The 12,502-nt window shown below is 26.5% G+C and overlaps 1 long non-coding RNA gene across 1 annotated transcript; it reads left to right on the top strand.

The window, feature by feature from the left end:
* The first annotated feature begins 12,126 nt into the window (after positions 1 to 12,126).
* Positions 12,127 to 12,359, top strand: LOC135924039 (uncharacterized). The gene is made up of 3 exons (XR_010571317.1): positions 12,127 to 12,149; positions 12,198 to 12,254; positions 12,292 to 12,359. It is a non-coding gene; the product is annotated as an uncharacterized LOC135924039 (long non-coding RNA).
* The last annotated feature ends 143 nt before the right edge of the window (positions 12,360 to 12,502 follow it).

The following is a 12,502-nucleotide window of genomic DNA, read 5'->3' as shown; positions in this document are numbered from 1 at the left end:
TTAATCTAAAGGTTAAATTTTAGAAAATTAAAGGACAATTATATAAAATAATATCGATGGTATGAAAATTTTAGTGGTATAAATAAATATAGAGATAAAAAATGTAATACCAAGAAGAAAAAGAAAGGAAAACCTTTTTTTATAATTTTTAGTTTGTCTTTCATTTTATATTTTTACGTTTTAGTTATTTATTTATGTTATTTTAGATTTTGACTATATTTAATAAATTAAATTGGCATCTTCAATTCGTGTTCATATTAAATATTCAACTTCTAATAAATTTTTTATAATTTATTTGTGAAGAGCATAACAATATGCATATAATAAGAATCATTTAAATAATTAATAAAATATTTATTGATATGTTAATAAGGGCTAAGTTTTGCAGATACCTGATTTATATGAACGATCACTTATTTAATAATAAATTAATTTATGACAGTAACATATTGGCAGCAATAATTCACCCAAAATATAAGATAAATTGGCCTTATATTAATCTACCATAAAATCTGTTGGTAAAAGAAAAATCAACTGCCCTTTGGGAAATAAGCAGGATCAACCACATGTAGATGCTTCAAATGAATGTATGGATAAAATAGATACCTTCTTTGGGAAAAATTCTTCACAAATACTGGTTCAATTAATTTTTTTTATTCAAATGATGATTCAATGAATATTTTTAATACTTATGTTAATTAAAAAAATATATTATTGAATATAACACCTTTGCCATCAAGCGCTCCTGTGGAACGCGTATAGTAAAGCTAAACATGTGTTTAATTAAAGACGTGGATGTTTAAATGATAATAACTTAGAAAAATTTTATTATTAAAGGCTAATATTAATTATAAATAAATATATTCTAATTGTTATTATATTATTATTCAATTGCAATAAATTTATACAATATTTAATTTATATTTATATTAGTTAATTTTGCATCGATTAGAAATTTCCTCCAGAAATTTAAATAAGAAAAGGATCGCGATCCTTTTTTAAAAAAATAGGTCGATCCTGGATTTCGATCCTCTTTTTTTGAAAATATCGTGATCGGAATTCGATCTTTTTAAAAGGATCAATTAACAAGCCTGGTCAATTCTATAAAACATTGTCTAAAATGGTAACACAGCTTTATAGTTTAATGACCTTTTGTCAATGTAGTTTGCTAAATTATATCGCCCTGTGTGGTTTTTAAAAACTATTATCAATTGAGGTTAACCTTTTTTTATCACTTGTAATTCTTTAGACAGAGATTTTTTTATATTCGCAATCGAAAATATTTAATATTGTAATAAATGGATAAATATTTTATATTAAAAAATATTATATTTAGAAATATCTTGTATTGTTATACTTTTATTATTTGTATAATAAATGACAAAAGATTAAATTCATAATAATTGTTCAGAGTTTACAAATTTCAATTAAAAAAGTAAAATATATTAATATAAAACCCGGCCGCCGAAGGCGGGACAAAAGCGGGTCAAAGGCCCGCAATACATGGAGAATGGGGGCGAAGCCCCCATATTTTTTTTAGTTGAGCCCCCAGTAATTGTAAAGGCTAGTGACGCCCCTGATTTGTTTTTTTTAACAAGTGGTGCAAGAATTATAGAATCACATTTTTATGTGTTTTAAAAATGATTATAGACATAATCGATTGTGCTATAATTATGAGAATCATAATTTTGTGTGGGAATTGATGATAAACATAATTGAATTGTTTTTTAACAACGAAAGTGAACAAACATGAACAAAAAAGAAGAATAAAAAAAATATTTACAGTTGTTTTTGAACATGTGAGTGAACCGCATAAAGGAGAAGAAAAGAAATAGACATTTTATTTTGCTTAAAGAACATATGAGTACAAGAATTCATTAGTAAAATGAAATAAATGCGTAATGTCACAAGAAGAAAAAAATATTTTTTTGGGTAAAAATTTAGAACAAAGAGATTTTTAGATTCAAAATAATCAAGAGAATTTTAGATTCAAAATAATCAAGAGAATTTTAGATTTGAATTCAGCTTTAGACATGGATGACAAAAGATGAGGATCAAGATAGCTAAAGGACAACTACAGGCAAATGGTTCAATGAAGATATGTATCTAGGCTAATTGAGGGTAAAGAAGTGGTAGAATTTGACATAATTATATAAATCATTTAGAATATTTGGGCTATGTATTATTAATTTAAAATTTAGAGAAAAAAGTGAGCAAATATTTTAGGAATTAATAGAGAAGCAATGACATATGTCATCGGAGAGAAGTTAAGCAATTTAATAGATTATGTTAGGCAGAATTTGAGTAGATGCGAAAACTTAGACTTAAGATGAATTAAACATATTTATATAATTTATTTTGGTATATTTGAACTATGTATTTTAAATTTAAAAATGAATTTAAAAAAAAGCATTAAAATATTTTAGAAGTTATGAAGGGTCTAATAGAATAATTTAGGTAGAAACGACTAGGACATAAGACTAAAAAGATCAGTTAGGATAGATAAACAATAGAATCAATGAAGTCGACGATCATAGGGACAAGAATTCGTGGAAACAATCGTTAATCGCTGATCATTATCGCCAATGATTTACCGAAACTTTAGTATAGGATCGAAAGTCGACGATTATAGGAACAAGAATTCGTGAAGACAATCGTTAATCGCAGGCCAATTATTGTCAATCGTTTACCGAGATAAAGCGCTGATCATTAGTTACAAGAGACCATTAGAAACAAACGAAAACTAGGATAATTTATCAAAGAATTTAAGGCGGACTTTAGAAGAAACAGAGCTGTAAGAAAGACTAGTATCAATCGATAATTGTTGACTAGCAATTGTGAATCGTTGAAAAGCAAGTGTTAATCTGATTTGTCAAACGCCTACCGAGATTAAGAGATAATTATTTACCGGGAGAAGATAGGATCCAAGAGTTTCAATCTGTTATTAAAAGAAATAAACTTTGTAAAGGCAATAAAGCAGTAATCGGATACAAACAGTCATTATAAGCAAAAATACGAGACAGGAGGCAATTGTAGCTAGAACATAGAAGACCAGTCAATATGTGATTAAAACAAGTCATCGGATAAAGAATAAAAGAGAAAGGGAAGTATGTCATTTGTAGAATGGTGGGTCTAAGTCTAACTTATGTGGATGAGTGTTGTAATATTCAGATGAATAATACGTTACACGAAAAATGTCTTATTCAAATTAGAAGAATATTAATATTATTATGTAAATGAGGATTAAAGTAAAGATATATATTTGAGATTTTATGAATATTATAATACTTTTCAATTTTTGTTTTAAAATTTTTATAAGTTTTTAATATATCGTTTATAATGTTAATTTTGTATATTTTTACTCTATAATTTATTATTTTATAATTGATGTAGAGGAATAAAGGAAAATATAAATTTTGTTATTTTGGTTTCGATCTTCATACTCTTCCTTATTTAATCCATTATCTTTTTTTATTTAGATTAAACTATGTTTTTTATCCTCTCCCAAACCTTTCAATTCTAACAACAATGAAGAGGCTACCAATGATGGTCGATTATAATATTCATTTGATTTTTGTCTTTTATCGCAAAAATTGTCAAGTGATACCCAAGATTTTTACCTTGAAAAGGGAGACATTTATATTATTACTATTTTTATATAAACTAGCAGAAAGCCCGTCAAAAATGACGGGGAATGAGATTTTTATTCATTTTTTACGATAGATGTCATGCCAGGTTCAAGCTCACAATATTAGGAAGCATCCAAGATCTTATAATTTTAAAAAAGTTTATCAACCCAGCTCAACCCTTAATAATTTGTTATAAAATATTCCCAAGTCAGGTGCAAGCTAATATTAATTTTGAGGTTCCAAGCGCAGTCCTACCCATTATAATTTAGAAAATTTTTTCCCGCTCGGAGATAGTTAAATTTTTAATATCATCACATGAACGGAAAATATCTGATTTACCAATTAGTCTAATATGGAAAAAAAAACATGTAAATTCCGTATTAAGGGAAACTGGGAAGGCCTGGGCAACCACTTATTAGAGAATCATGACAAATAAAATAAAAATAACCGACTCTTATACTTTTTTGTAATATGATCAATTAAAATTATATCTAAAAAATATGTTGTTTATTTCATAAGGTTATTGTTGTTTTTCAGATAAATTTAATGTATGTCTTGCATTTCTGAAATTATTTGTCAAAGAATTTGATAAGGGATATATATTTTTTTATGTTAAGTAAAAAAAAATGCTGTCTATTTAAATTACAAAAATGCCATTAAACACTAATGAAACTTATATGCAAATTATTTATATATTTTTTAAGATATTTTTTTTTTATTGACATATAAATTTAGGATAATTTTTTAAAAAAATAATAAGGAATTTTTATTATGTATTTGATAAAATTAAGAGCAAATCCTTGTTGATATTTTAATTTTTGATGGAAAAAGTGACAAAATAAATCTGGGCAGTGGTCTGGAAAGGAAATAATTAATGTATAATTTTATATCATATAGGGTTGTAGATGGAAGTAATGACGGATTACCAAAGCAGTGTACAAAACACAATACGTCCTGATAAAGATGATATGCCTATGAACCCAAAACGATATTTCTGTCAATGTCAGCATTGGTAACCCCCTCTAAAATAGAATCATGAACGATAATGTTAACTAAACCATAAAACGGTCGTAAATATTGTTATAAAGGCCACGACAGAACTACTGCATATTTTTCCATTAATAAAGTTGATCAAATTGGCTGTACTGTACATTCAAGTTTTAACACGCAAAACGATATTTCTGTCAATGTCAGAATTGGTATCCCCTTCTAAAATAGAATCATGAACCGACAATGTTAACTCAACCATAAAACTATTGTTATAAAGGCCACGACAGAAATACTGCATATTTTTCCATTAATAAAGTGGCAGTACTGTACATTCAAGTTTGAACATTCCTCTAAATATTCATGAAAGTTTCTCAGAGAATCGGATAAAGTAATATTTATCCTATTGAAGTGAATGATCGTACAGAATTAAATGTTTATATTTGTTAAAAAATAGGCGGAGGTGGCATAGGGATTGTGGTAGTGGTGATAGAAATATCATTTGGAGAAATGGGTGAAAATAAAATAAACATAGATATAAAACATAAGATAAAAAAAAATAAACCTCCAGATGAGTTCATTTCAAGCGTAGTTCTTTATTATTTTGTCTACCAGTAACTCTAGAACGGGTAAGGCGTTTGTTTAATTGTCATTATTTTCTTTGCTTATCTTTAATAATAGATTCATCATGTTTTGTAGCAATGTGAGGGATTAGGGTTAGCCTAGACAAATAAAGAAATCAGGCAAAAATATAAATAAACTATTGTTGAAATTAAACAAACATTAAAATAATGTAAAACCGGTAGATGGGTTAATATTAGATGCATATTTCTAGTAATTGGATGGCTATCATCAAAAAAAATTTTTGGGGGACTTATCAAGCCTATTATGATATTCTAAAAGTTAAAAAATAACATGATGAATGTAATGTTATTAAGATTAAGGTTAATTAATTGTAAGGTAATTAAAAAATAAGATTAAAAAAGGGGGGAAAAAGAAGGTATAAAATATTATGTTAAAAATTAAATTAAAGGAATTGATAAGGTTTGGCTATCATCAGAAAAAATTTTTTGGGGGACTTATCAAGCCTATTATGATATTCTAAAAGTTAAAAAATAATATGATGAATGTAATGTTATTAAGATTAAGGTTAATTAATTGTAAGGTAATTAAAAAATAAGATTAAAAAAGGGGGAAAAAGAAGGTATAAATTATTATATTATAAAAATAATAAAAATTAAATTAAAGGAATTGATAAGGTTTTGAGAAATAGTGGTTAATAGATAATAGAGATAGAAAGAAGTGAATGAGATAATAAAATTTAGTGATAAATAAATTCAATAAGGGAGGGGAAAAAAATAAAGAAAGAGTTATTTATAAGGATTGGAGATTATAAATAGGTTAGGATAAGAATATTTAAATATTTGAATATACTTGGTTATCTTCTTAATTATTGGTTATGACAGAAAAATATGAGTATAAAAAGATTTCATTAATGTGTAATTGATAATATGAGATGAAAATTGATAAGGCAATCTAAAAAATAAAGAAAGGATTAAGTGAAATAAAAAGTTTCATTCATATTTATAAATTTGAGGGAATATTGTTTTTATCAATTCAAAGACAATTTTTCAAATCTCTCAATCCATGTTAGGTATGTGTACACTATCAATTCCATTCATCTTTATGAATAAAATAAAATAAACAAATAAAAAAAATAAAAATAAATACGTACCGATGACATGACGTAGCGATGGTATGACGTCACGATGACGTAGTGAGGACATCGGAAAAAATAATATATATAATAATTGATGTGAAAAAATGTAAATGTTTTAAAAAAATCAGGGATCCAAACCGAAACGAATAACGGTTCGGGTTCAGGTTCGGATAAAAATAACGGTTCAAGGTTCAGATTCGGTTTATAAAAAATTAAAATATCGGTTCGGTTCGAACCTCTAAAACCCGGTTTGAACACTTGTATTAAAACCTACATTCGAATTATGTAAAGGGAAAATATTTTTTTATTTTATCATTAATTTAAAAACACATGTATAAAACCGCACATTATAAAATAATATTTAATTTATAAATATCAATATATTTTACTTTTTTTACTTAAATTTTTTTTATTAAGCTGCACAATTAATATATTTTAAATTGGTCTCACTCAAATTACATATATAAAGAGATAGTATAAATTTAATTGTTGAAAAACATCTTCCACACTAACTTGGGTAGACGGCACTGCCAATATGATATCAGATTTGATGTGTCATTTACAGGCGCGTACGCAGGAATTTAATCTAGGGGGGGATAATAAATTTTTTAAAGAAATATTATTATTAGGACTAATAACTATTCCTAATACACAATTTTAAATTAATGTGAATTATAAAAAAATTGAATCACTTAAATGACCCAAAATAGAAATTTGAATTTTTTGAGCCTTTACACAAAAAGTTTCTTAAGAATAATTGTATTTTGTATGTTATATATTTACAATGTAAAATCCAATATTCGTTGGGATTGAGCTAATTTTGCAATTATCTCATCCTTGCTTGTCGTCAAATGCCTATGAATATTCAAAAGATCCAAACCTTTCAATCTACTTTCACATGTTGTACTTCTTGGTATGTTTTTCAGAGACCTGCAGGCCCGGCCCCTGGGCCGGACAGTATTTTAATTTTTTTAATATACCCGGGCCGGGCCCGATAATTTTTTTAAAAAACACTCGTGCCGGACCTGAATTTTTTTAAAAAAACACCCAAGCCGGGCCTGAATTATTTTAAAAAAAACACCCAGGCGGGCTCTATTTTTTAAAACAGCCTATATTTGAAATCGTTATTATTAGCTATAAAAATCAAAAAATATAATTTATTTTAAAAAAATCCTGGCCGTGCCTGAAAATTTAAAAAAAAAGGCCGAGCCGGGCCTAAAATTTTTTTAAAAAAAGCCGGGTCGAGCCTGAAAGTTTTTTAAAAAAAGGGCCGAGCCTGAAAATTTTTTAAAAAAACCCCAGGCCGGGTAGTAAAAAATCTTTAAAAAATCCGGGCCGTGTCCTGCAAATGGTACTTCTGCAAGCCTCTGTTATTCTTCTTAAAAAAGAGTGTTCTCTCATTAGTTTACTAATGGGAAGAATTTATAAACCCTTTTAATATATTGGGAATTTAATCTAAAATGTGTTTGAAATAATGCAGAGCATCCATAGCATTTTTTGGGACTATATCAACTATAGTTAATCTTATAAACATAGTTATTCAGCTAGTAAGGCATCATAAGATACTTTAACATCTTCATAATAAAAATCTAACAAATATTTTTTTTTCTATCACCATCTGAAAAAGGTTAGGAAGGCCTTTGTGGAAGTAATATTTGCAGATGTAAGTGCTGCATGATGAATTAAAAATTCATTTATTTGGGTTATAAATGTATCTGCATCTAAGATATACTCTTCTACTGATCCTATATTAATGTTTTAACGATGAGCTTGCCTTGCTACAAGTCGAGGGAGACAAATATTAAACACGTATAGCTCTGCTTTTGACTCAATAATAAAATATAAAATTCTTCATCAACATAAGCCCTAATTTCCTTAAGTTCTGATAAAATGCTCTCAGCTATTCTCCTTTTCTTAATCAAATTAATGTCATGTTTTTGAAAAGTAATACTTAAAATAGTTGTATAATAAATAATACATTCTAATGAGAAATAAAATTTGGAATAAGCATTGAATTCAATAATTTTCTTGCTTTTGAGGATATATTTCTTTCAGGCCATTGTGATATTTCAGTAATAGCAAATAATTGGCTCTTCCAACTCCTTAATAGCTGTTAGTGCTTGATGGAAGAGGCTCTATCTCGTTGGACAAGGTTGCAATTTCTTTTACCCTGTTGGACCAGAAGTTTCAGAAATAATTATTATTTGACTAGAAATTTGAAACAAAAAGATAAATTTTACGCCACTAAAAATTTGAAAATAATAAGTAAATATTACGCCGGAAAACTTGAAATCGAAATTAATTGATAAAATAACTTATGAATGTGATAATAAATGTAATAAAATATATATTTAATATGAGATATAAATTAATATTAACAAATATAAATTAATATAAACAATAATATTTTTGAAAAATATATCCGGCATCTGCATGTTTTGATCCCCCCCCCCCCCCCGCTGCGTACGCCAATGGTCATTTATAATAATATTTTGGATTTAATTTTTCTCTAAGCATTATAATTTATAAGCTTAAATGACAATATAAAGTTTATAAAAATTATGACCGACACTTATCAATCAAATGTGATTGATGATAATTTTTAAAATAATTCGAATATAATTGAATTTTTTTCAATATTCTAATAATAACTTACATATTATATTGTAAGAAACCGGTTCAGAGGCATTTTAGCGGTTCGGTTCAGGTTCAACAAGAATTTTTTTAGCGGTTTAGTTACGGTTCAGGTTTGATAAAAAAATACCGGTTTATAGCGGTTTAACGATTTGGTTCTAGTTCGGTTTGGATTGTAACGTTTTAAAAATACTCCATTTTTTTATATACTCCTTTAAGCTTATTTGTGGAGTATTTTCAGATCATATTGTTCGATTATAATGTATTTACATATCAGAGTATATTTAGATCAATGTAATTTTTATAATGATATTTTTTTTGAAAAAGTGCTCATGTCAATCAAGAAACATTATTCTGGAGCTGATGATGCTGAGGCGATTTTTTTGAATTTCCAGTCAAATTTTTTAGGTCGCAAAGGATATTTGCCCCGTTGACGCCTTTTTTAAACTCCATTTTAAAAAATAAATACAGGTTCATATTCATATATTTTACATTATAAATTTTATTTTATTATAGAAAATAAAAGACGCTACAAATTTATCATTGATTCAAGAAGCTAAAGATTTATTATTGATTCAAGAAGCTAAAGATTTAAAAATACAGGTTCATATTAATATATTTTACATTATAAATTTTATTTTATTTTAGAAAATAAAAGAAGCTAAAGATTTATCATTGATTCAAGAAGCTAATCATTGATTCAAGAAGCTAAAGATTTAAAAACAGGTTCATATTAATATATTTTACATTATAAATTTTATTTTATTTTAGAAAATAAAAGAAGGCTAAAGATTTATCATTGATTCAAGAAGCTAAAGATTTATTATTGATTCAAGAAGCTAAAGATTTATCATTGATTCAAGAAGCTAAAGATTTAAAAACAGGTTCATATTAATATATTTTACATTATAAATTTTATTTTATTTTAGAAAATAAAAGAAGCTAAAGATTTATCATTGATTCAAGAAGCTAATCATTGATTCAAGAAGCTAAAGATTTAAAAACAGGTTCATATTAATATATTTTACATTATAAATTTTATTTTATTTTAGAAAATAAAAGAAGGCTAAAGATTTATCATTGATTCAAGAAGCTAAAGATTTATTATTGATTCAAGAAGCTAAAGATTTATCATTGATTCAAGAAGCTAAAGATTTAAAAACAGGTTCATATTAATATATTTTACACTATAGTTTTATATATTTATTTTAATTATGTCATTATATCTTAATGCTAAATTTAATTCTATACATGAATTAAACGATGCCATATCTATATATGAAAAAGAATTTTTTTTTAACATAGTTATTAATAAATCAGACTTATTAAAGGAACCTTATAGCAAAGCATTTATAGCTCAATATAAATATAATCGAGTTTATTATATATGTAAATATGGACTGAAAAAAAAATAAGTCTAGAGGTATAAGATCCTCATCTAGTCTTCGCAAGGAATGTATTTTTATGTTCACAGTCTTTCTTCAGTGTGATAAACTAAATGTGTATTCTTTAGATATTGTCACATTTGTAAAAGATCATAAAAACCATGATCTAGGTTAGACATATTTATTTGATTTTTAGCTAACATGATTTATATAATCAAGATAAAAAACTATATGAGATGCTCCCTAAACAAAGAAGGCTTTCTCCAATAAAAAAACAAATTGTGGAGCAAGCTATCACTTTTAAAGCTAATAAGGTGAAAATACAAGAATATGTTCTTAATTCAGGTCAGATGATGACTCTGAGAGATATTCATAATATTTCAGCCAAATTAAACAAGCCATCTGATAATGTATTACTTGATGTAATAAATCAACTCAGGGAAGATAATGGAGCTGTGGTGGAAATCCTAGAAAATGATAGTGAATTGTTGGGCATTTACTTTTAAGATGCTAGCATGCTCTGGAAATCCTAGAAAATGATAGTGAATTGTTGGGCATTTACTTTTAAGATGCTAGCATGCTCTGGAAATCCTAGAAAATGATAGTGAATTGTTGGGCATTTACTTTCAAGATGCTAGCATGCTCCATTATCTTAAATATTATCCTGAGGTGATATTCATTGATGCTACCTACAAATTAAACAATCTAGGTATGCCACTGTTTATTCTACTTGTAATAGATAGTCATGGACAATCTCAAATTGTCGCTTTATGGCTTGTAAAGGCGGAATCATATTTTTGTGTTAAAAATATGTGCATGATGCTTGGTACCAGATGAAAAAATCGTCTGCGGGAAAATGGCTGATGTTAAATCGTTTTATATATTTTCTTCAAGATACATTTAAAATATTTGCCTTTAAAATGCCATCTCCGAGAAATAATGGAATGCCATATCTTTATTTGAATGGAAAACAGGCCTATTTAATCTTTTATATTTTATAGATTTCAATAAAAATCACTTTATCATCATTGGAGGAGACCTTAACATGAAATTATGTAATGAAATCACTAATTCTCTTATTGGTTTTGCTACTTTAAATAATCAACTTTTTATAAACAAAGAAACAATAAATATCACACATACTTCAAACCCTCAAACAAATATACTCCTATAATCCTTAAAAAATATAATATCTCTAATATTAATTTACCAACCCCAGCAAATAATTTTCTACATAATTTGAATCAAATCAACAATAATGACTCATGGTTAAACATTTTAAACTCAATTATCAAAACAGCAAATACCCATCTTAATATTAATTATCAATATCTATACATAATGTACATAAATACAAATGTGTTATTTTAATTATTTCTGCTAGCAATATAATTATACATGAATGGGTTTAAATTTAATCGTCAATATGTGTCATTAAATCATCACAACACAAATTCTCATTAAATATTTTCTTTGTTATTTTTTATTTTTTAATATTATTTTTTAGATGTTACAAGAAAAGGTATAGTTTTAAAAAAAATTAATTATATATTTATATATTTATCAAGATGACACAATTAAAGCAGGACAGAAAAAATGTTAATACTTTTAAAAATTTATTAAATAACTTTAAACAGTTCCTAGGTCAAGTGAAAAGTTTTATTCTAGTACCATAAAAGGTATACAATGGATTTTATTATTAAATAATATTCCTTTTTTTAGATGATGATGAAAATTTTCAAGAACCAGCTATTAAAAATCTAAAGCGTAATGCGGAAGAAAATCATATGAAGGGTAATATTTTCATATATTTAATATTAAATCTTTTTTGAAAATATCTAGTTATGAATATACTAAATTCGATAGTTGGAGAGGATTATAATTGTATAAACAAAAAAGGTATAATAAAAAATATCTAATATACATATTTTTTTAGATGATGGAGTTAAGACACCAGAAAAAGCATCGAAAATGCTAGAGCCTGATGACATTCGACCTTTTGGTAACATTTTTAAGATTTGATAAAATCAATTTTTTAATTTAATAGGTACCCCGCCGGAGAGGATGGGCATGGCTCAAAATGCCGTTTATGGTACAGAGGTGGAGATAGTTGCAATGACAACTATGCTTTAGACAAATATTTTAAT

This window comes from Gordionus sp. m RMFG-2023, chromosome 1 (genome assembly GCF_954871325.1).
Source record: "Gordionus sp. m RMFG-2023 chromosome 1, tfGorSpeb1-WG-v2, whole genome shotgun sequence".
Taxonomy (NCBI): Eukaryota; Metazoa; Nematomorpha; class Gordioida; order Chordodea; family Parachordodidae; genus Gordionus; species Gordionus sp. m RMFG-2023.
The sequence above is the reverse complement of the archived record's forward strand: the minus strand, read 5'-3'. Positions and strand labels throughout refer to the sequence as shown.